The following is a 23,095-nucleotide window of genomic DNA, read 5'->3' on the forward strand; positions in this document are numbered from 1 at the left end:
GCGGGGCCGGGGGCGGGGCGGGGCTGCGCGAGGCGCCCGGCGGGCGCGGGGCGCTGCCGTGGGTGGTGCCGCCGCGCGCGTGGGAGCGTCGTCCCCCGGTCCCACGCGAAACGGGGGCTCGGTGTCCTCCCGGCCGCCTCCTCCTCGAGGTGCAGATGTGCTGGACTTAGGGACCGAAGCTTGTCCCTTCGGGTGGGCTATTTAGGCCTTAAATAAACGATCAACGGAATGAATTCATTAGTCAGGAATGCTAATGATTGATCATAATTTCGTCCATTAAAGAAATGAAAAATTAAAAAAACTCGAACCGCGCTCCAGTGCGGAGGAGCGTACTGAGGACGGACAGGCAGTCTGAATGCCCTAGAGCCTTCCGCAGCGCTGGGTGCCTCCCAGGCCCTTCGCTGGGGCATGCGCTTGCTGTTGAGTTACTAGTTTTTCAAACTTCTGAGTATTTTCCCTCTTGTCTTCTTCAGCCAAGACAGTTTAGTTTTATCGGATGTCTCACTTCTTTGGATCAGCATCCTGCAAATACGATAGCAGCAGAGGTACGCAAGTGGTTTTGACAGCAAATACAATTATGATGATTTTTAAAGGTACGCGGAGGATTATGTTTTTCTCTTCCTTTCCAGCATATACTCAGATCTACTTTTTCTTTTTTTCCTCTTGCTTTATTTTACTCTTTAGGAAAATAGCATTAAATAACCCACCAACCAGCTTTGAACCGCTGCTTCCCCTGGCACCACACCACCGGCTTCCCTCCCTTCTCAGCTGCCTCCCCCGGCCTGCGGCGCTGACCCTGCCCAGGGACCGCAGGGAGCGGCACTGCCGGCGAGACTGTGCACGAGTGGGAGAAGCAACTTGCTTGGGTGTGTTGAGACATAAGGAAAGGTAGGGAGAAAGAAATGCACAATAACATTGCTAGAAAGTAAAAAAGCTCCTTTATTTCTATTAGCTTGAGTTAAAAAAAAAAAAAAATTACACCATCGTTTCACTTTTATTTCTCAAACATCCCCGGTCCTCTCTCATTGGCAAAACATGTCTTTAATGACAAGCAGGAATCAGGAATCGGTACAAACTTCAATCTTAAGAGGCTTAAACCAGCAAACTTAATGCCTGGATGTTCATGTGGAGATCAAGACAGGCCATGCCATGGCCAGAGCATTTCAAAGAACAGCTTTGTGCCTTCACATCCTTGTGCTCGTATTTACAGAGACAATACGATGAAGCCCGGCACACGAAGGAACAGAAACTAAGCCCAACTGTACAGTGATGGAGTGACCTCCTTGCTTGGACGGAAATAAAGAGAACCCTCACCAAAAAAAACTCCCAGCACTAGACCTTTGCCCTTCATTTAAATGGCATTTTGGGGAACCACAATCTTCCTTAGCAGAGCATGTATCTTTTAAGTGAAGGTCGACTGTGCTCAAATATTAAGTCCGTTACTTCACTTTAAGCTCCAGTTTATTGTTTGAAATTGGATTTATGGTCACTTGTTGCACATTTCAATACATCTTTATTTTTCTAATAGGTTCACAAACCTTTCTTTACTTGAACAATTAAATTATTTGGAAGCTTAACCTTAACAAAATAAATATGTAGCTCTTTCTGCAATATGTCAAAGTATATTTGCACAGTGAAAACATTATTTCCACTGCAGCACTTAAGGCAGAAATAGATACTATTTCACAAGCTTTAAGAAACCTAGATTCCTAGAATCTGAAGATATGAAATGTTGTAATGTTGTACCACAAAATTCCTGATGAAACACGCACAGCACGACAAATCTGTCCGTGCAGAACATTCCTCATAGCAATGATATGTACCCAGCCTTCTAGCACATTTAAAACATTCAATAATGCCTTATTTTCTGGGGCAAATATCAGAGAAAGGGGCTCATTCATGTTAAGGTAGCCTCATTTTCTAAAATCAAAGTGTGAAGTCAACCATTGAAGAGCAAATATGTAACTGAATACAATCCCTTCCTATTGTGGCTGTTTTGTCACGGTACATTTTTAGATGAGTTACATTTATGAGTGACAAATTTATCCCCCAATTTCTGTTGTAGCCTTCTCTCATGTGGATGCGTTATGCTAGAAACTGCCGCGCAGGCAAGTTCAGATCTAATTATAAAACCCCATCAGAAACGCTTTAGTGCTTTAGCGTGTGGTGAAAGAGAGTAGTACTGAGCTGCTGCCAGTCTCTTCACAATCCCCAGCTTTTCACTCTTTAAAGCACTTAAACATGCAATGGGGCAACCTTCCTTGAGTCTGCAAAGTAAATTCTAGCAGAGGGAAAGCTTTTTAAGATCCCTTCAGCTGCAGGTTTAGAAATAAGAGTCTTGCAGGGACATGCCTTAACGCTTCCACATAGTGACGGCTGGCAAAATGAAATGCTTCCTGTAATTCTGAAACACTTAACAGAGGAGAAGAGACTGGTAACTTGTTACACAACTGTCGAGATGAAGCGATGACCTATTTCAGCCTAATCTGCCATGTAACGCATTGTGGGAGCTGGGCAATTACCTGGGGAGCAGGTACTCATTCACTGCCACTAACCTGTGGACAGATGGGTGTATCCCCAAAGTAAATATTACCTTGGCGTCTGCCAATCACGATACATAGCCAACATTTAAACCATTTTGGTCATCTATACTTTTTATATTTCCAAATATCCCTAATGCAGTTTCATTGCTGTCTTGAAAATAATGAAGAGAGCAATGAATTATTCAGCTTTCAGCCCTGTGTTAACAAAGGAGCACCGGACACCTTTGGGCATCTCTCTAGTTTGAGGCAGCAATGGCCACTGAGAAAAATATGCCCTTTCCCACCAAATTTCTAATTTTTTCCCAGCTGGCAAAGAAGTTCACAGAGTGTTGGCAGTAGTTAATTTTTGCCATACCAAAATGTATCTTTTATCTACAGTAAATGGCAGAAAACAACACTAATTTGCTGTCTCCATGAAACAATGTGTATGAATGTGTGTGAATGATGTAATTAGACTTTTTTTTACTGTTTCTGCGTCAGCTGCTGTGGCATTTCTGCATTTTCTTCTTTTAGACAATAAAAAGTTGAAACAATTTTCTTAAAAACTATTCTAGACTTACTTTTATGTGCTAATCCTTTTGCATTCTGCCTTGCACCTGGCAATCCACTACAAGCTACTGAGAAACTTCTATAAAAACTACATATGCTTTACGATGCTAATCGCTGTTTTCCCTAACCATGCAAAATTATTCATCCACTTCTTCTAGAAAGTGCAAGGCCTCTTCTTTTAAGGGGCTATATTTGAACTCATTGCTGGGATATAACCATCACTGTCACCATCGTGATCGCAATCCAGATAGGGACGTTATTCAATCAACTAAAAATAAATCAGTGGCTAAACAGCCCTAAAACAGCATTGCGCTGCTCTGCCTCCCCTGTAATCTGTCCTAGAGGCCCCGGGTACTGTGTGCTGGCCATATTGCTAAAATATATAGTGTTTGGATAAGAGGCATGGAACAAAATAGCCTTTAGACATCAAGAAGCATATAAGGTAATTCCTTTGAGGAGACAAACTATCGTTACAATATATTTATACCTATCTGTTTCCATTTCACCCAGTGACTGAGGTTATTTCTACGTAAAGTAATTAAAAATCCTGCATAAATGTGAATTGGTTTTGCTTGAAATCAAGTGTATGGGGCTTGATCTAAAACATGAGTTCATTTATGGAAACAAAACGTCCTTCATCAAAGATAGCCCAGGTTCAATCACACACAAACCACTTTGAGGAAGCGAGCGTTCACGATACTTCTCTCGTCTCGCCCCAGCGCTTTGCCTGCTGCCAGGCAGGTTTTCGGCTTCCAAGCAATAGCCTGGCAGGCTCGCAAGGCTCCCTCCTAGCTTTTTGAGGAAACCTCCTGCTTCACTTCCCAGCAACTTTCACCTACTGTCCTTCTGGAGCTCAAGGGGAGCCAGTTCCCCTTTCCATTCCCAACGGTGGCTCCAGCCGAAGCCCTGCTTCTCCCACGGTCCCAGCAGCATGCATCACGCGAGCTCCCCAGCCGGCAGAGGCCCGCTGGCCTCTCCTGCTCACCAGCAGCTGCGTCGGGATGAGCTTTCCCAGCAAACACCAGTAAAGAGTCCACCCAGAAACCTCCACTCTCTGCAAGAAGCAGCTGGCTTGTTACCTCCTCTCAACCCCCCAGCCCCTGTCCTGTCCTCCTCTGATCTCTGCGATAAACGTGCCTCTGCTCAGGGAGGGTAAGAAATTGCTGTTTACCTAGGCTTTCAAGAAGCTCTACAAAACATTGCATGCAATTTTGTTACCTAAGCCACAACTCTAAAAAAAATAGAGGCTTGGGGTACTGTCATGTTCTAACAGGCAAACTCTCCAATGTTAAGTCATACCATTATTTTTCTTTCAGTTGTGAAACTCAATGCAGGCTCAGGACAACACAAAAGAGAGTACATTTCAAGGGTGGGGGCATAACTTTATGGTTACTTTTTTCTTAAAATACTAGAGCCGAGATCCATCTGATCAAACGCCCATCTCTGCATCTGCTGGGGCACGGGGGCTGCATCCTCTTTCCAAGCGATGGAGAGAAAGAGGTTATTCTAGAGAGAAGGTCATCTCGTCCTGAACCACACATCTAAATCTGGTGAGGTAAATCCCACCCCATGTTTCTTCAAACTCAATTTATGCTGAAAACGAGATCTAATCGGCAGTTACATTGTGTATTGCTGCTCTGCACAAGTCTGACTGAGCAGGCTCCTCATCCATGAAACAAATGAGTGAAACGAAGAAAGCAAGCTAATTTATAATGAACAGCACCTTAAATAAGAGGGGGTTGGCCATGCTAGGTCCACCTCCCTGCAGATCAGCTGGAGTCCTCACTCACCTCATCCCTGTCAACTGCTGGGGACACCCAGACCAGCTCCCAGACCCCCCAGGCCAGCTCCTCCACTGTCCTCTCTCTGATAACGGCTAGTGATGGACACGACATATTTACTCCAGCATCAAATCTTTACTAGTTAGAGCTAGCCAGATGACCTCAGAAGAAGACTCACTATCCTTTTTAAAACATACATCGACTTTTAAAAATCTGGATGTTCTTACCAGCCACATACATTTCAATGCTTTTTCATACTGCTGAATTCTTGACTTAAATGCCTTCCAGTCTCATTGCCCAATGTCTGTAAAAGTATTTCCTTATATCAATTTCAGTTTTTCATAACTGAAAATTTATCTGCCACAAAACTCATCCTCCAGTTGTTCCTGATGGGAACATAGCCAAGTCAGCTCTCAAGGAAGCTGGAGGAGAGACAGTGACAGAGAAATACGTGAGTAGGTACGAGGAAAGGCTTGTGTATGACTGTGTTTAAAAAGCAACTCTTCCAAATGCTCCCCAGTTAAGATGAGTTGTGACTTCAGCTGCGTTTTTAAAAGAAAAATTCTGAACTGAATTCTTAATGTAACCATCCAGGGAAACTTTCACATGCCAAAAGTAATGTGCAAAATACCCAGGAATTAAAAAATAAATATTCTTGTGTAGGCTTTGCACGCGATAGCAGGAAGCTTTTACTGTGTAGGAAGCCTGAATTATTTCTATTATTCTACTATGGTGATGATTAAACATCAAAAAGGTTTCTTACTAGAGGCTGTATTTCTTCAAGGACTAATTTTAATTATTTTTAAGTTCTCAGCTATTTAACATTTGTATCTGTTCTCAGATCTTTCCTTCTTATACATGGCAAGTAAGTGCAAGAACACTGGGAAGGGAACACCAGGACAGAAGAGAGCTCAAATCCCTATTTTAAACACAAAATTAATCTCAGCTGTAGCTATGGAGCCACTATTTCTGAATGATATTATCCTCATATCACCTGGTAATAATAAACAAAGGACATTTACGCCCAGGGACCCTACATATTTCAAAGATATCTTCACGCTAGATGCAATGGAGAGTACCAAGCCAGGTTCTCCACTGAAGATAACTCTTAACGAATTCTTCCAGACTGACGTGACTTTTTTCAGCTCAGAACACCCTTGCTGATTATTTGAAGATTTACGTGAAGAACATTCCTTCATCCAACTCGTCAGAGTGGTCAGCATCTAACGAACGGCTTAATGAATATTATCTCATATATATCAACAGCAGCACAGTTGAATGCTACTCAAGTCACCAACTCTTGGGAGGAGGCTTGGCAGCAAAGGCAGCAGTTAGATGGGATGTTTGTTGGATGTCTTCCACCAGCTGCACTGTGTGGTGGCTTGAGTGTTAGATTATAAATATTTCCCCTTGTGAATAGGGGAAGTTGGCTGGATGAACACTGATTCAGCAGGACATATTCATAGCCTCGGCAGAGATTGGTGTGTAAGAAAGCAGGAATGGGAAGCATTGAATTAGGCCTGGGAAGTCCCCTCTCTCCACAGGCACATGAGGAGAGCACTTATCCCTGGAAGCTAGTCAGCATGGCACGTGGGCAACAGGAATATTAATAACTCCTTTACAGCAAGACTTCTGCAGGGCAGGATGGCTCACCCAAACCACAGCCTCCGTGGCCGCTTGGTGCAGATGGGCAACTTCTGCATTGCAGAGTTCCTTCTGCAAGGGCAGGCTGAGCTGCCGGGCTGCGTGGGGCTGCTAGAGGCACCCCACAACCCAGGGAAGAGGTATCTTAGGGATGCTGGTTTTCTCACTGCTGGCCACAGGCAAGAAGTCACTCCTAACCATCGCACCAAAGACCGGTGGGCCTTGCAAGCCTTGTCAGTGCACTGGGATTAGTGAGTACCAAAGACATGGCTGGCCATTGCATGCAACGTCTGATATGGAGAGTGGTAACAGAGAGGCCTTTCAGTGAGCAGCACAAGAAAGCCCTTCTAGCTGGAGGGAAGGGAAAACCAGGCCACGAAGACGGATAGGATGTGCAATCGCAGGTTCTCATCTGTCCTGCAGCATGACTGGGAAGATCAAGTGGTAAGAGGAACGTGGAAACTTCCTTTGCCCTGCAGAAGCCTTCCCAAGAGGAGCAGGTCACAGGAGAGGTGTCAGAGTGGTGGGATAGCTCTGGAGTTTGTCTTGGTGCCGGCTTTGTGCAAGTGGCTCTGACTCACCAGGGCAATTCTGGACGAGGGGGGTTTCCAGGAGGCTGGGGCTGAAATCCCCAGGAATGTTAGTCTAGACAGGGTGCTCTTCCCTTTGACCTCACTGAGGGCCTCAGCTTCCTCTTTATGCAAGTAACACCAGCTGCCAGGACAGGTTATTTTGGGCTACAGAACAGTTATGAAAGAGCAATGTGCTGAGGGTTTGAGGAAAAAGATGCTCCTGTTGTAAGTATCCTTTTCAGACCACACTTGTGCCAGGCTGCTCCTTGCTACTGCTCATGGGAAACCATTTTTATTCCTGACGTCTTCTGAAGAGACTCAAACAGCCTGAGAATGGCTCCTTGCCTGACGCTGGGTGAGAGCTTGTAAAATGAGCTCCAATTCCCCCAGGATAACCGGAGGGAAATCCCAGTCATTAAACCTTCCGTCAGGTGACGTAAGAGGGATTGCAAATTAATCCTGCTCCCCATTCATCTCATCCCAGCAGAGATCCCGCTAGTAAAAAACAGTACTCCAACAGCCCCAGGGGAATCCTAGACTGTGTCATAGTGCTCTCCTGCCCTTGCCTGCAACAAATGAGCCTGATATTAGATGTTCATGTGTTACTTCTTCCATCCCTCAAGAGCTGGTGTGCAGGAGAGGGCACGGGCGAGGTGCGAGTGCAGCGGAAGCACCAAAGGCTTCCCATATTCCGTGCCACTGAGCTGCACGACCCTCTCTCCGCTTTCCCTGCAGCTGGTCCATGGCTGCCTCACCTGCCTTTGGTGTCTCGTAAGTCTTCAGCAACAGCCAGCATGGTCTGAGCAGGGGTGATTTGTGGCTTGTGGGGAAAGGACGTGTTTTGTGGGCCCTTCCAGCCTGTCCCATCCCTGCTGGGCCCTTCCACCTCTGTCTTCTCTGCTCCCTCAGAGGTTTTCTGATACTAATAAACCAGCGATTTCAGTGAAAGGAAGGAACCTGGTAACCTGGGCAACCACGGGATGAATGCCCCCTGCCCAGCTGGCAGGCAGCACCAGGACCCCTGCCTGCACGCAGAGTCGGGGGCGTGGGCAGCACCGGGCAGGAGCCTGCTCGGAGCAGCATCGCAGGGGTGCGAAGCTGTGCTGGGTCGTGGGGATGCCGATGCAGCTGTTCGTGGCCAGGAGGAGTCACACGGACGTCAGTACTAACCCAGAGGAGCTGGATTTTGCTGTACAGTCACATGAAGCCCTTGGGTTCCCAAACACCCTTTCTGAACTGCCTCACTGAATATGCAAAACCAACCTGTGCCACTTCGGGCGCGCCGGTGTGCTGTGCGTGCGCACACGTCCCTCGGTCTTGTCGTGGGCCAAAGGAGAAGAAGATAACAGAGGACGCCGGTTGTTCTGCACCGTGTGGTTGACATTTGGATTGCAGGGCAATTCTTCAGAAATCGGTCAGATAAGATAACAGGCAGTGATGGATACTCAGCAAACAATGTCCCCACGGAAATGCGAGCAACTTCCAGGTGGCCTTGGCAGGCTGAGGGCAGGACTGAGTGAGGAGGGACCTTGTGCGTGACACAGGCATCCCTCCTCTCGTCTGGCCACTTCTCCCCTGTTGAGCTATTCAACTCCAGGAACTTGTGGGGGAGATGAAGAGATTTCATTTGCTCTGCCTGGTTTTGGGGTTTTTTTTCGAGTCCAGCGTGAGGAGCTGCCTAGCTTGCCTCATGCCGTGCTGCTATATATATCTGCGATTCCTGCCTCCAGGAACTGGCTGGGATCTGAGCCACCTCTCCAAGAGCAGAGGTACCAGCACTGTTGTGTGACAGAGGTGGAGGGGGAAGGTGGCAGAGCTCCAGAGGACGGGGCATAAATTACCTTCATGAGCAGGCACATGTCTCTCACACCAGGAAAGCAATTTTAAACCATTTGTCCTTTTTTTTCTTTTTTTGGTTGCTTTTCCATAAATAAAGATTAACATAGATATTTTCTCTAGGGCTCTTGTAATCTTCAGTGTTTGACAAATGTTAACTCGCTCACCTTCCTGAACTCTTACCCTATCCATCAATGAGGATGGAGAGCGATAGCCCCAGAGAAGAGGATGGGACACCAAAGCACCCATGCAGACACATGGTCGTCTGGGAAAGATGTGCCCAAGGTCACAGACCGGGGCAATGTCACAGCATAGCAGACAACCACATTCCTGGCTCCCTCTCCTCTGTTCAGACCAGTAAACCAGACAATAAAAATCAAAGCCACCGCATCCAAGAGAGCTGAAGTTAGACACCTCCATCTGCATGTGCTTTGGACAATGACACTATTTTTTTTACCCGGTATTCAGAGGCTTTGAGCAATCGCAGTTTCTCATATCATCAGTGAAAGGCTCAGACCTTATCTGGGTGTCTATACAGGGATGTAGGTGACTGTTTGCCAGCTTCTAGCCTAGGCTTTTGTCCTGGCTCTTTTTTCCTGTTCTTTTTTTCTTAAAGGGGTCTGAGTCTCCATGCAGTGTTTTCTGAATCAGCTTTTCACCACCCTCCAGTACTACATAGCCTGGGGCTCCACCAGGTTGCAAAGTCAGCAGAGACGGAGTGGGGCTGGCCAGCTCTGCGGGTCACCTCCCAGGGGACACCGGCAGCCCTGGGTCCCAGCCCACGGAGGCATGTTTGCTCAAAAGCTCTAGCAGAAGTATTTCTGCTCCGGCACTCCCTTACTCGAGGGCTCGGCCCACTGAGATGCGTCAGTCCAGAGCTCAGCCTTCGCAGCAGCCCTGCTCCGACCCCCACGGTGTCTGCACCGGGAAGGCGAGGGTCAGCGCAGCGGCGAAGCCCAGCTTGGATGTGAGTGCTCTGCCCATGTTCCCAAAAGGCAGTGACGAGGTGTGGAGCAGTCCCCGAGCACCTTCGGTAGCCGTGCCCCCCTCCGCCGCCTCCTCTTCCACAGATGTATCCCCTGCGGCCGCACACCAGCCTCGCTGACGGATTTTACTTGAAAGCTCTGGCAGGCTGTGCCGCTAATGGCAGAGCCCTGAGCCGACTCCCTCCGTCTCCCTGGAGTCCCTGCGCAGACGTAGGTGCACGTCACCGCCTGCTCTAATTTTATTCGTGTTTGATGGAAGAGACGAACTGAGCAGCAGGGAGGCAGCTATTTTGGTTTTCTCTGTGGCTGTGGGTTATATAAAGCATCCTGCCATGACCTGTATCGCTCGGGAGCTGCTTCGCTTTCTCCGTCTCAGCCACCACAAACCGGTGGCTCGGATGCTCGCTCCCGGCAGCCGAGACCTCCACGCGCGCGGTGGCTGCGTGGGCCAGGTGTGCCGTACATGCGTGCGTACGGAAGAGAGAACGTGTCAGCAAGATTCAAGGGCGACCATCTATCGGGGGAGACCAGGTCTCCTCCTTGCCGTGTGGTGTGACATGCGCTCAAGGGTTTCACCCGTTCCAGCACCTGCGTGTCACACGTGCTCCCTCCCAGCGTGGGCACAGGCACAGTCAGGCAGCAGGCTGCCCGGGGTGTGCAAGCTTTGGTCTGCCGGTGCAGAGCACTGCTGCTTTCATCTCACCCGGGCTGAAGGAGCAGCTCCGTTAGGTGGCAGCAGCAGCAGCCGCAGCAGCAGCAGCCACAGCAGGAGCAGCAGCAGCAGCAGGAGGCTGCTCTCCCCGTGGGACCTCTGCGGATGCGCGGGAGGCCAGTGGGACCACGGAGGAGCCTGGCAGGGCTAGCCCAGCACCCAGCGCTCGGAGCCAGGCAGCGTGCTGGGGGACCCCATGGGGCAGAGGGGATGTGGGGGGCTCCTGCCCTCGCTGCCTGCGCTTCCTGGCGCTCTGGGGTACCACGGTCTGACACTGTGGCCAAGCCCCTGTGCAATCCCAGGGGCTGCTCCCCGGGCTGACCTCCCACACGTAAGGCACGACGCAGTAAGCGGCCGTCGGCAATCCTGTCCCGTGCTAGCTGACCGCAGCGCCCGGTCTCCATGCAATAGCTATTTCCCAACTGCGGGGAGCGGAGGCATTACGCAGGGCTCCTTGCCCATGGGGGCTGCGGCTCCTCCGCACCTGGCCCTCCTGGGCGGTGGCTTCATCAGCAATGCTCCGGTGCCTGGTCCCAGGCTGGCGAGGCAGGGCAGCAAGCCTTGGGCTTGCCGGTTTGGGAATTTTTGGCAGGAGGCGGTGTGACCAGGACTCCCTTCTCCTCTATCTTGCACAGGCAGGGTCTGCCGACATCTGGGTTAGGTGCTGGAGCCCACTGCCTGGAGGGAGTTTTGGGGAATGCCTCTTGCTTTTGTTTCTTGTGCAAGCAAGCAAGTTTAATAGCTCAACGTGGATTTGGAAGCTAAAGTAATTAAGACGTGTCACGATGCCGATTGGCACCTCCCTGTTCCTCCGCTCGCCAGGCCCTGCTTCCCCTGCACCCAGCTCTGCTGCTGACTCACGTCAAAGCCGCCTTCTCCCTAATGACCCGGGGGGTCAGGCCAGGGCCCAGCCCGCCCCGTGGCTCTCCTCGCTCCCGCGCACTTCCCACTGGGCCTCCCGCGGCGGCACTGTCGGGACGCACCCACTTCCTAAAGAGTCACCTCCTGGGAACACCGCCAAGCCTCCACGGCGGCCACGGCATCCGACGTCCCCCCCGCTCGGGTGTGTGCCTGCCTGAAAGCCCATGCTGGCCACCCGGCCGCTCCCAAGGAGGCACTGCTGGGTGCGGGATAACCCGCAGGGCGAGGGGGCTGTGGTCCACATATAACCACCACCCACCCACCCAAGGAGCTGCTGCTGGGGTGGTGGAGCTTCCTCCTCGGGGACCTCCCGGCAGGACCCATATCCATCTTCCTCATGCATCCCCCATCAGCACTGCGAGCCGTGGCCCCCCTGGCACACCACCACGTCCCTTCTGCTGGCATGCTCCCCAGGGCAGGTCCTGGCCCCTGGGAAACCAGCGGGCGCAGAAGGCATGCCAGAGGAGGGACGGGTGTGCGTGCAGGAGCGTGCATGTGCGCACGTCAGGGAGAAGGAAGCAGGGCTGTGAGTGCTGGAGGCGTTGTGAGCGCCAGGCACAGGCTGACAGGCAAGGGCTGCTGCTCCCGTAGGAAGTTAAACTGTTTCACAACAGTCACGATCGCGGCGAGCAGCTCACTCCAGAGTGATCCTGCTTGCTGGGGAGGGAGAGGACAATCAGCACCGAGAGAATGAGTGCAGCCCAGCCTGGGATACAGGGGAACATCGTGAAGATTACGTGGATGGATTCGGCATGTGTGGAGGGAGAGGATTTGCACGGAGAGTGCAGCAGCTCCGTAAGCCCCTGTAGTGCTGGCCAGGCAGCGCACGCTTGGGATGAAGCGGGAAGAGTGGTGCTATTATGCAGCCCCCTGCAACGCTGCTGCGGATGCACCTCGCTGTGAATGCTGCCCAGGGGGCAGAGGCCACTAAAACTGCCAGCACTGGCACCAGAGCAACCAAGAAACGCACAAAGAAACGAAAATGCTTCAGGGAGTGAAAATGTTATGGACTTGTGATAAACTGGAACAGGAGAACAGCCAACCACCCACCCCTCAGTTCTGCAGGGACATGCAAATGCGTTCAAATATTATGCAAAAGGGCAGGTGAATCCCCCCCCGCGAGCCCTCCTGCTAGAGCTCAGATCCAGCACTCACTAAAGCCTGTCCTAGTGAGGCAATTCAGTAAAGACTTGTCCCAGGCTTGGACTCACAAAGGCTCTGTAGATAACTGGAGTCCTATTAGCTCGGGTCATCTGTGTGGCCATGGTTACACTTTTTTGGTGCCAGGGCTGTTCGAAGTGGCCTAAGCAATCCCAACTCCTCGGCACTCGCTTGCATCCTCTCTGTTGTGCCAGCGCAACACTATACACAGCTGCTTGGCAAACCAGAACCAGGAGTTGATCTGGCAGAGAAATCGTCATCCTCTGTTTTCCAGGGGTTAGTTGTCTGCCAGCGCAGCTCACCGCAAGGTTCCAGAGCAGCACCATGCACTCCGGCTCGGCTCTGGAGATGCCAGCTGTTCCTCCCAGATTTGGGTCAGCTGATTTAGAGGGAGTTGGGCAGCGGCCAGCACCGCACCCTGCATCGTGCCCGCACAGCCGAGTACCTGGCTGCCCAGGTTGCAGCTCCGCAGCAGTCCGAGCCCCGCTGCCATAGGCTGGCTTTTCCCACTCCTCCTGGCATGGGACCCAGCCTTCTCCCTGCACCGGTTGCTGACTCCTGACTTTGCTCCCAGCCATTTCACCTTGCTAAACTGGCAGAGGACTGATTGATAAAAGGCAGCAAAGAGGGCAGCTCCTCACCCCACGGCCGAGAGCTGGACCTGGCAAGGAGTGGGAATGGGGTCCCCCAGTGGGGAGGGGACCCTGGCAGCAACTCAGCCCATGGCAAGCCTGAGCGGCAAGTGGCCCGAGCCCTCCTCCAACCTGCCAAAATAAAATGCTCCATTTCCAGCCAGGTCAGCTCTCTGAACTTGTGACATGGCTGCATGCCCCTATGGCCAGCACAAAGGAAAGAAATACATGGCTCAGGCAGGAGGGCACCCGGAGCGACACAGGGCTGCATGGCTGCCCCCCACCAAATCTCCAGCCGCTTGCTCTCACCCCGTGTCACTGCTCAGCTGGGCTGGCATGCTGCAGGGCAGGGGGGTTTGGGAAGGAGCAGCCAGGGCAGGGCTGGGCAGAGGTGACTTGAACTGCTGCCACATCTTAAACTCCGTCCTTTGCCCCACTGGTCCTTCCCCACAGGTGAGGTCCTGCAGCAAACAGGGGGAGCACCCCAGCCCTGGCGGGGTCACTGACCGGCAGGATGGGGCACCGGGGCTGCCCCGTTGACTGAGATGAGGCAGGAGCTATCGAGGAGGAGGACACTGAGCTCATTGGCCTCTGTGGCTCCCTGCAGCCCAGGAGCTGTGAGTGCCCGTGCAGCAGCCCCGTTGCCTGCGCCTTGTGATGGGACGGGGACAGAGGGCAGACAGCCTGTCCTGGGAAAAGGGGAGCAGCGGGGGTAACTACTGGTGTTTTTCCTTTCTCACTTCAGTGTGAAACGTGGAGGAGAAACCACCCCCCTCACCACGGGTACCAGCTGTCTGGACAAGGCGCAGCTCAGATGGAAACGGAGCACCCCCCGTGTGCCGGGCGTCAGCAGCAGGCGCTGCCTGGGGCAGGGGCTGTGGGAGGGCACCCATCCCAGTGGGACATCCCTCCGCTGGCCTCAGGCGCCCTGGCAGGTGACTTTGGACATGCTCTGCGTTGCAGCCAGCCAGACCCCAGGCGTGATTCCTGCCTCTGGCCACCTACCCACACTTCCCCATGTGGCCAGCGGTCCTTGGGTGCGGGTGACGGGGCACCCGCGGCACACGGGGGGGCTGCCGTGACCATGCAGAAGGCCTTCTCTTAGGCCCAGTGATTACCTTCCCAAACACCGGCACTTCAGGCTTGCCCTTGAGAAGCAAACACTACTTTCAGCCACACCCTTTCCTGCCCTGGGGCTGTGGGGCGAGGGTATCCTCAATGCACGCCGTGTTCACCGACGAGGGGTGTGGGACAGGAACCAGGCCTCGTAAAATCACCCGGACTGAACCTGCTGCCCTCAGCCTGCCAAACCAAACAGAGCTGATGTAACGCAAACAGCAATGACAACAGCCTGGCTGCTGGCGAGGGTTGGGCAAGCAGCTGGTTTCCAGTTTGCTGGCCTCAGCAGATGGCGGTGGGAAGAAGGGCTGGGAGTTCCCACCCCGCAGGCACCCGACGCGGTGGCCGAGGCCGGGGCGGCCCCGAGGTTCCCTCCTCTCCCGTCTGCCAGCGGCGCTTGTGCAACCCCCGGTGCGATGACAGTGTTTGGGGTCTCAGGGGAGCCCCCCACCACCGGTGTGACCCACCCACCTGGCCCCGGCACAGGGCGGGGAGGGGGGGAATGCCGGTGGGTGGGTCCCCCGCCAGCCAGCTCTGCTCGCCGGGCGTTTCACCCGGGAGAGCTTTGGCCGCCCGGCCTTGTAGGGGAGGAAGCTGATGTCAGAGGGAAAGACACCCGAAGCACACCCAAAGGCTGGCAGCCGGGGAGGAGGCAGGGTGCCAGCAGCGGGGCTCTCTGGAGCGGCCCATGCCGCCCCGGCGCAGGGAGGAGTGTTTGGTCTGTCTGGCCTCTGCCAGGCACCGCCGCCGCCACCGGTCGCGGGACTGATGCCACGCGCTGGCACCGGGCAAAGTCTGCCCGTCGGTTTTGGCAGAGCAGGCTTTGCAGAGGATGCCGCCGGGGGGGGGGGGAAGGGACGGACCCGGCCGCTCTTCAAGAGACGGACCAGAAAACGCTGCAACATCTGTGGTTCACTTTTCAGTTTCTTTCTGCTTCGAGGCCACAATTCTGAGGTTTGCCCGGGTGTCCACATCACACACACCCCCCACTCGGCACCCCAGGTGACGAGCACAGCAGACCCCCACACGTGCTGCGGGTGCTCAGCCTACGCCTGCAGCAGGGCAACAGCTCATGCCCGCTCCCCTCAAAGCAGTGCCTGCAGCGCGGCCTTCGGCGGCCATCTGTCCGTCCGTCTCTCCGTCCGTCCCAGCCCCAGGCTCTTCCTCCAGGCAGGCTGTTACCACCACGCGTTGGGCTCCCCAGTGCAGCAGGCCGCGCAGCTGATCCGGGCTAAAAATAAATGCTCCTTTTCAGCGGGATTATTTTTAACCCTGGGCCCGTTTCCCCCCTCAGGTTACCAAACACCCGCCCTCCCGGTGCGCCGGGCAGGGCTGCCCAGCAGCCACCAGCGGTCTGAGGGGCAGCCGCTTCAGCTGGGACTGCCGGCTGATGGGATCTCTTACTAACCCACGCCCCAGACTGCTGCCTTCTGCCCGTGGGGGCTCCCACGCGGCCGGACACCCGGGCTGAGGGGCTCCCCCGCGGGCTGAGGGGCTCCCCGGGCCGGGCGGGCAGCAGGGGCAGCGGCGGAGGGGCAGGCCGGGTGGGGGTGCCCCGCCGGCAGGGCCGGGCCGGGCGCCGGCAGCCGCGTGGGCCGGGCGGGCAGCAGGGGCAGCGGCGGAGGGGCAGGCCGGGTGGGGGTGCCCCGCCGGCAGGGCCGGGCCGGGCGCCGGCAGCCGCGTGGGCCGGGCGCCCGAGGGGGCCGGTGCCGGGGCCGGTGCCGGCGCAGACTGCCGCCCGGCCTCTTCCGCCGCCGCCTCCCAAACAAACAACAGCCGCTCCCGCTGCCGTGGCGACCGAGCCCCACCCTCCGCCGCTGCCATGGCGACGGGGCTCCACCCCTCCCGCCGCGACTGACGCCGCCGCCTGCGTCGCCCGCGAGCTCCGGCGGGGAGAGGAGGGAGGAGGAGGGCGATGACGTTGCCGGCCCGTTTCTACGGAAACCACGCACCGACGTCAACAGGTTTGTGTGTTTTCAACGTTCCGCCGTCTCCCGGGCAACGTCAGGCGGTCGGCCCGGCCCCAGCAACAGCGCCGGGATTGGCCGGGGGGCGGGGCCCGCGGCCGCCGGCCCCACCCCCCCCCGCGCGGCAGGGTCGGGGCCGCGGGCGTGGGCCCGGCCCAGCCCCGGGGTCGCCCCCGGCCCCTCCGGGGTGCCCGTGCGAGGGGTGCCGGTGCGTGAGGTGCCCGGGCTTCGGGCACGGGGTGCGGCGGCCCCGCGGACCGCCCAGCCGCGGGGGCTACGTCCCTGGGTGGTCGCCAGGCCCCCACGGCCCCCGCTGCCCCCCACCCCGGGCCCGAGGAGGCAGCCGAGGCGAGGGGTGTCGGAGGCCTGGCCGGGGTATTGGCCTCAGCGAGCACCCCAAAACTCCAGTGACCAGCGTGCGTGGGCTGGAGGGAGGCGGGAGGCGGCAGGCCCCGGGAGGGCTGCCCGTGCCGTGGGAGGCCGAGCATCGCTCCCCCTGTGCCCTGCGCTTCGTGTCCATCCTCCGCTTCCTCACCAGGGCCGGGCCGCTCTCTCCAGGCTGCCTCCAGCCCCCTGGAGGGGCAGGGTTTGGCTGGGGAAGGCAGGAGGGAATCCCTGTTTACAGGAACCGGGGGTGGGTGGCGGCGGGCAGCTCTCCAGGCTGGCTGACTGGGGCTTTGTGCTGCAGCACAGGGCGGCTTTTTTCCACGCCGGTGCCTGCCCACACCCACACCCACGCTGGCGCTCTCGGTGCCCCGGGGAGGCCAGCATGGTCGAGGGGTATCTCACACAGGAGAGAGGTGCCACTTTCACAGCCTGCCGAGCCCTGTTGAGATCCTAAAGCAAACAGGGAGAAAGCAAGTTAACCTGTCCCCGCTGGCTTGGCGGTGGTGCCCCTGGCAGCCAGGGAGGGGACTACAGAGAAGGATGGGCCACCCATGTGCCATCACCAGTCAAACTCGGCCCCAAAGCGGATCGCTGTGCCTCTTGTGTTTGGGCAGGTACTTGAGTTTCCAGGCCTGTACTCTCTTGCCTGTTTATTGTCTACATGTTTTCCATCTGACCTCGACAGGGAAGGAAATGGCCAGTCTCTTCAGGTGCTGGCCTGGATAATGGCAAGTGCTTTCCTCAGCTTCGAATGAGCTGCAGGCTGGTAGCAGTTAGCAACAGAGACTCTCCTCCAGACCCTGTTCACCGTGCAGAGATGGAGCAGAGCACCCCAAGACGATCTGCAAATCTCATACTCCTCCCAGGTCTCTCTGAGCAAGCATATGCTTAGCGCTTGTTGCAGTTGCGCAGATACTTAGGGATGAGTTAACACAAAAGATGTTTCCCCCTCCCAGCAGTTCCCCCCAGCCAAACCAAATTGCTTGGCAGATCTGGATCCTTGGGGAGGATCAAAGCCTCGGGGCTAGGCTGGCAGCGCTCCATGCCATTTACATGTGTGTGTATTCATGGCACTGTTAACCCCAGACCATTTAATAACATTGAATTTTGTATTTATTACATTTCTTAAATACCATCTAAGGAACCTCAGTTTCCTGGGGTATTCCCCATGTTTGTTCCTAGGGCAGAGAAGGCCAACTCTCCGTGTAGCCATGCCTCATCATTTATTCTCTTGCTGTGTTACTGGGGTCTCTGTTCCTGCAATGGCAGCGTCTTTCCACAGAGCCGATGGGCTTCCTTCGCCTCTGCCTTGTGTGCAGCCTGAGTGTCCAGCCCAAGGTAAAGCTCAGCCAGAACAGGGAGCAAACACCTTGCTTTCAAACCTTGCCATCTCGTTTCAGCAGCAGCGACTGAATGTGACTCCCCCCAGGCCAGGGCAGGCTGAGTCTCTGTGAGTCCCTGCAACAGCCCCATCACTACGAGAGCCGAGGACTCAAAAATAGAGACCTTGCTTGTGTTAGTGGCTGTCCTGCAGGGCAGCCTGCCTGGCGTGCTGGTCTCTGACACCAAATGGCACAGGAGGAAGGTGATTTGGGGACTACCTCCAGTGAAGCAGGCTCTTTCTCCAGGCAACGGCAAAGCCTCAGGCTGTCCCCCTCCCTCCCAGGCTATCTTCAGCTTTGTGATCCTTTGTTTGTCCTGAGTCCCCTTGAGCCTTTCCCCAGCGCACTCCCCAGTCACAACAATTACAGGGTTTCTTTCTGTCCTGAGCCAAACAATCTTCAACATCCTGTCCCTTCCCTTCACTTCGGCTGCTTTGTTCTCCGCCTGCAACAAAATCTCCTTAGCTAAGCACAGTGGCCTTTCCCTCCTTCATCTCAGCACTTCCTCCTTTGCTACCCTTGGCCCATTTTCTTCAAGAGCCACTGCACCGACAGAGGAGCAGGACCCCTTTACCCAGACCCCAGACCCTTTATGCAGACCCCAGCCCATGGCATAAGCATTGCTGCGGCTGCCTGGCCCCATGGGGGAAGAGGCAGCTTGTGCGATGGGACCCTCCAGCTGCCACTTCCAAAAAGCTCTTGGGCACAACGAGAAGCCCAGGCTTTCTCTAGATTGTGTGGGGTTTTATTACAGACTCCTTGCGGGGTTCCAGTGAGGAAAGTGTAGCTGTGCTTGCCTCGTTTGGATCTTGTTTGATTAGCAGAAAAGACCTGCATCAGCCTGCCTGTCACTGGGTTTGAATGTGCTGCCTCTCACCAAGTGCGAGCTTATTGCCTTTCATTTCTGGGATTTCACTTCTCAATATCAAGAAGTTTTACAAATGTCTGGGTCATTTTGTTTCAGGTTTTTTCCTCTCCTCTCCTCCCGGCTGGTTGATGCCCTGGGATTATAACCATGAGCATGCACAACGCCCTGGGACGGGCCTATGGCGCTGGAGCCATTGGGGAGATAAGAGGCCAGCCTGGCTGCGGTGCTTGAAGGGACGGCGGCGGCAGCAGCAGGAGCTGTGTCTGGAGAACTTTGCGCTTGAATTGGCGGCGGCAGCAGCAGGAGCTGTGTCTGGAGAACTTTGCGCTTGAATTGCTCTGGGCTATGAACCCTCACTCGTGGGGCAACAGCAGCCAGCCCGGCCCCGGGGCAATGGGGTGCAGAGGAAGTGCCGCGATGGGCGAAGCTGCCTTTTGGACCTGCCGGCTGTGAGTGGTGTGTGGTTTTGTCAGCGTGTGGAGCCAGGTCCAGCTGTGCCTGGTGAGCTAGCATCCACCATGGTGCAGGCGAAAGCAGCAGGCAGAGTGGTGAGAACAGGTGGGAGGGCTCGATGGCATCATCCGCAGTAACTGGTGGCCCGTGGCATGTGGCAGTGTGACCACGAGATGCCGGGATGTCTCCGCTCGTAGTGTTTATTCTTTAGGATGTCCCTGTCACACACCCAGCTGCTGTGATTATTAATTACTGTTTATACTTTGCTTTGGGTATGCGCTGCATTTTAAAGACCAGCAGAGATGGGAACCCTGCCCTCCTAGAGGCTCCCAGGCTAGGTGGGAGGGCGATAGCTGCAGCGTGTCTTGGGGGCACTCAGGCCCCCCGGATATCGTGCTAAGGGCCCTTCCTCCATCCCCTGCTCCCCAGCCACATCAAGAGAGGGGGCAGGCCCCCACCACTGGTTTATCAGCCCCCTTTCCTGCTTTTCCATCCCGTTAGCTCCTGAGCCCTGCAGCCCCTGCCCAGCTCCACAAGCCTCCCTGGGGCCAGGCGGACAGAAGGGGTCCCTCGTGCTGTGCTGGGAATGCATGCGGCGGGGGACACCGGGAACAGCGGGTGTGCAGGTGTGTGCAGGGGGAATTGCATTAATGCCCCTGGAGCCTGCCTATGCAGTCTGTACCGCAACGGGTGTTCAGGCTATTGCATGGATCCTCTGATGGTATGGGCAGGACGCTTGGCCAGGCAGTGATGGCTTCTCAGTGCAGAGGGGTATTTTACAGTGAGGAGCTATTTTTTGGTACCCACAGCAGTGTTCCCTGCATGCCAGCCCTGCTGCTGGACTCTGGCCCCCAGGTCTCCTTCCCACCCACCCCAGCAGCCCCTGGTTAGCTGGAGGCAGACGTCTGTCACAGTGTGTGCCCAGAGAGGGAATGTGGAACCACGCTGCAGTTGGTGCTGCTGACAGAGGGTGAGTCGGGGCTGTCACGTGGCTGCCAAAGGGCCAGGCTGCTGGCACGAGCTTTCCCCTGGTGAGCAGCCAAATTTAGGCACAGCCATCTCCTGCCCCCGAAGTGGGTTTTGGCTGTGTGGGTTGCACCGGCCCACACACCTCAGGCGCTTCTCTGCTGTGGTTTTCCAAGCCCAGGCTCAGTCACAAGCTCAGCTGAAGGAGGGGTGTGAAAGCAGGGCCAAGTTCCCATACTGCACTCTGGGGCCGGGGAGCTTGCTGCTCCCTTGTAAGCCCAGGAGCTGCAGGCTTTCCCACCTCCCTACTTGGCAGGAGGAAAAGCGAGGGCCGGGCAGGTAGAGGGGTCCCGTTGGTACCCAGGAAAAGATCCTCGTTGGATGGGTGCTCTCCTGCCCTGCCAGCACTGTTGCAATGCCCAAGCAGTGCAGTGGCCATGGCCATGGCTAGGCATCTGGGAAGAGCCATCTCCCTGCCAGTGGTGGTCAGCAGCCACCTCCTCCTCACCAGCACAGGGCCTATCCATGCTGTGGGCTTGTCTGGAGCAGGGGGAAAGGGTGATGCTGGGATGGGGGACCCCTACCCCTGGGCTGGGGAGAATCCCAGTCCCACTGTAGTGGTGCATCCCTACAGCTGAGGCCCAGCCAAGCACCGCCGGAGCCCAGCAAAACCCTGCTGGCCCTAGTTGTACAGGTTTAATAATGTTGTAGTGCTTGATGGACTCGTGGTCCGTTCCTCAGATCATGCTGTTTTGGAAGGGCTGAACGCCTCTGCCTGTTCCCGGCTGGTGAAGGGGGCAAGGAGCCTTCGTCAGGCTCTGGTGGCATGCTGGCGAGGGCAACCCCGTCACCCGGGCAGGAGAGTTCGTGCTCTGACTCTGTTTTGTCCCTGCGGTACCGCTTGCTTCCTTTTTTTTTTCTCACACATGCTGCGGTAAAACGTGTGTGCCCCGCGTTTGGAGCAAAAAACAAACCCACGTCATGTGTTTTCGCTTTCTCTGTTTCCTTGCCTCCACGTGTTAGAAATCTGCAGCGTCCGTGCACTTTCCGTTTGGTACAAACAGAGCACGCTCTGTCGCCAGCGGAGATGGCAACAGACAGTTGCATGGGCGCCACAAAAATATTTTGAGCTTTGGTGAAGCAGGCCCCCCTCCCTGATTTCCAGACACTTCTTTCAGGGTGGGCAGTTTGGCTAGAGGAACCCTGGGGCAGTTTGCAGACAGCAGAAGGGCTAAGCAGGGGTTTTCTGAAATGTGCCTGGCAAATGTCTGGGACTTGAAACTGGGTTGGAGGCTCTTGCCCGTGCTCGGCACCAGTGCGTCAACCCAGGCGCTGCTGGGGACGTGGCTGCAGAGGTTTGGCCCGCTGCTTGGCTGCTGGCAGGGGTGGCAGGGTCGTGGCTTTGCTAATTTGCTGGCACATCCCTCCTCCGGGCAATGCTGAGAGGGGACCTCCTTGCCCGCAGCCTGGGGCTGCTGAAGAGACCATGCTCGCCCCACTGCTTCGGCAGCCGGCATGGGGGATAATGCTGGCCAGGGCAAGGACCCCCAGCAGCACAGGGACCTGGGGTGGCTGGGTGGCTGACGCCTGCCCCAAGATGGGCTAGCCCACGGACCGGTGCTGAGCTTTCGAGAGGCAGTGCTGGTCCCCACGGGTCCTTTCCCAGGGAGCGGTGCGGGCCGTGAGCTGCGGCAGTCCTTGGCTATCCCCTCCGCTCTGACGGGCAGCTCAGAAATAGCAGCTGGCCCAGTTCTCCCGCCCCCGTGGCCCAGATCTCTAAGAACGGAGGTTGCTCGCGCAGCAACAGCAACAGCAGCAGCATCAGGCGCTGCATTTAGCCCATGAGCTCAAACAGCAGGAGAGGCTGCCAGCAGGATCCCAGCCTGGCTGGGTGACGCTCCTGCTTGGAGACTGCGCTGCAGGCTCTGTTTGTTGCTGTAAACACGCTTGCTGCTGCAGCTTCCCTGTTACTATCTATAGCCGCGATCTCTTGGCTCCTGTGCAAGGCGAGTCTGCGGTCTGGCTCCCAGCTTAGCCTGACCTGAGCCAGGGCTGCCTGACATCCCCGTCGTGGGTGGGTGTCTCCGGGCTTCGCTGCAACAAGGATCAAAACAAAACCCAAACTGGAGGAAAGGACGAGCCTCACCCCTCGCTCCTTGCCGGTGGTTTCCCGGTGGCCCCCTGCCCGTGCCCTTGGCGGGTGTCCCAGCACCCCCGAGCGCTGCTCCCAAGCTCTCCCAACCTTCCGGGGGGGCTGCGGCCCCCCAGGCTTCCCTGGCAGGGCTTCCCAGCGCCCCGTGCCATTACCCTCCCTCTCGCCTATTACTCCGCATATATAGTACTCAAGTAAATAGTGCCACATGAGCGTAGCCTGTTCCTCGCTGCAGGGAAGGGGGTAGGTCAGGCTGTCCGCTCGCGGGGCCCGCCGTGTCCCCGTGCCCAGCTACGGGCAGACGCCGCTTTGTGCCGGGGACGGGGTTTTACTTGCAGGGCACAGCGCGGGCCGGCCCGCTGCGGGGCCCGGCCCCCGGCTCTGCTTTGCCGCCTCCCTTGGAGCGCCTTGCTCCGCGGCGGGGCTGCGCGGGGGCCCCGCCGAGCCGCGGTGCCGCCGGCCCC

General features: G+C 55.8%; 1 long non-coding RNA gene across 1 annotated transcript; it reads left to right on the top strand.

Annotated features, from left to right (window-relative positions):
* Positions 1-76: 76 nt before the first annotated feature.
* Positions 77-3,027, top strand: LOC142410537 (uncharacterized). Its single transcript, XR_012775942.1, has 3 exons — positions 77-545; positions 685-888; positions 1,211-3,027. It is a non-coding gene; the product is annotated as an uncharacterized LOC142410537 (long non-coding RNA).
* Positions 3,028-23,095: the final 20,068 nt, after the last annotated feature.

Source organism: Mycteria americana, chromosome 5, assembly GCF_035582795.1.
Source record: "Mycteria americana isolate JAX WOST 10 ecotype Jacksonville Zoo and Gardens chromosome 5, USCA_MyAme_1.0, whole genome shotgun sequence".
Taxonomy (NCBI): Eukaryota; Metazoa; Chordata; class Aves; order Ciconiiformes; family Ciconiidae; genus Mycteria; species Mycteria americana.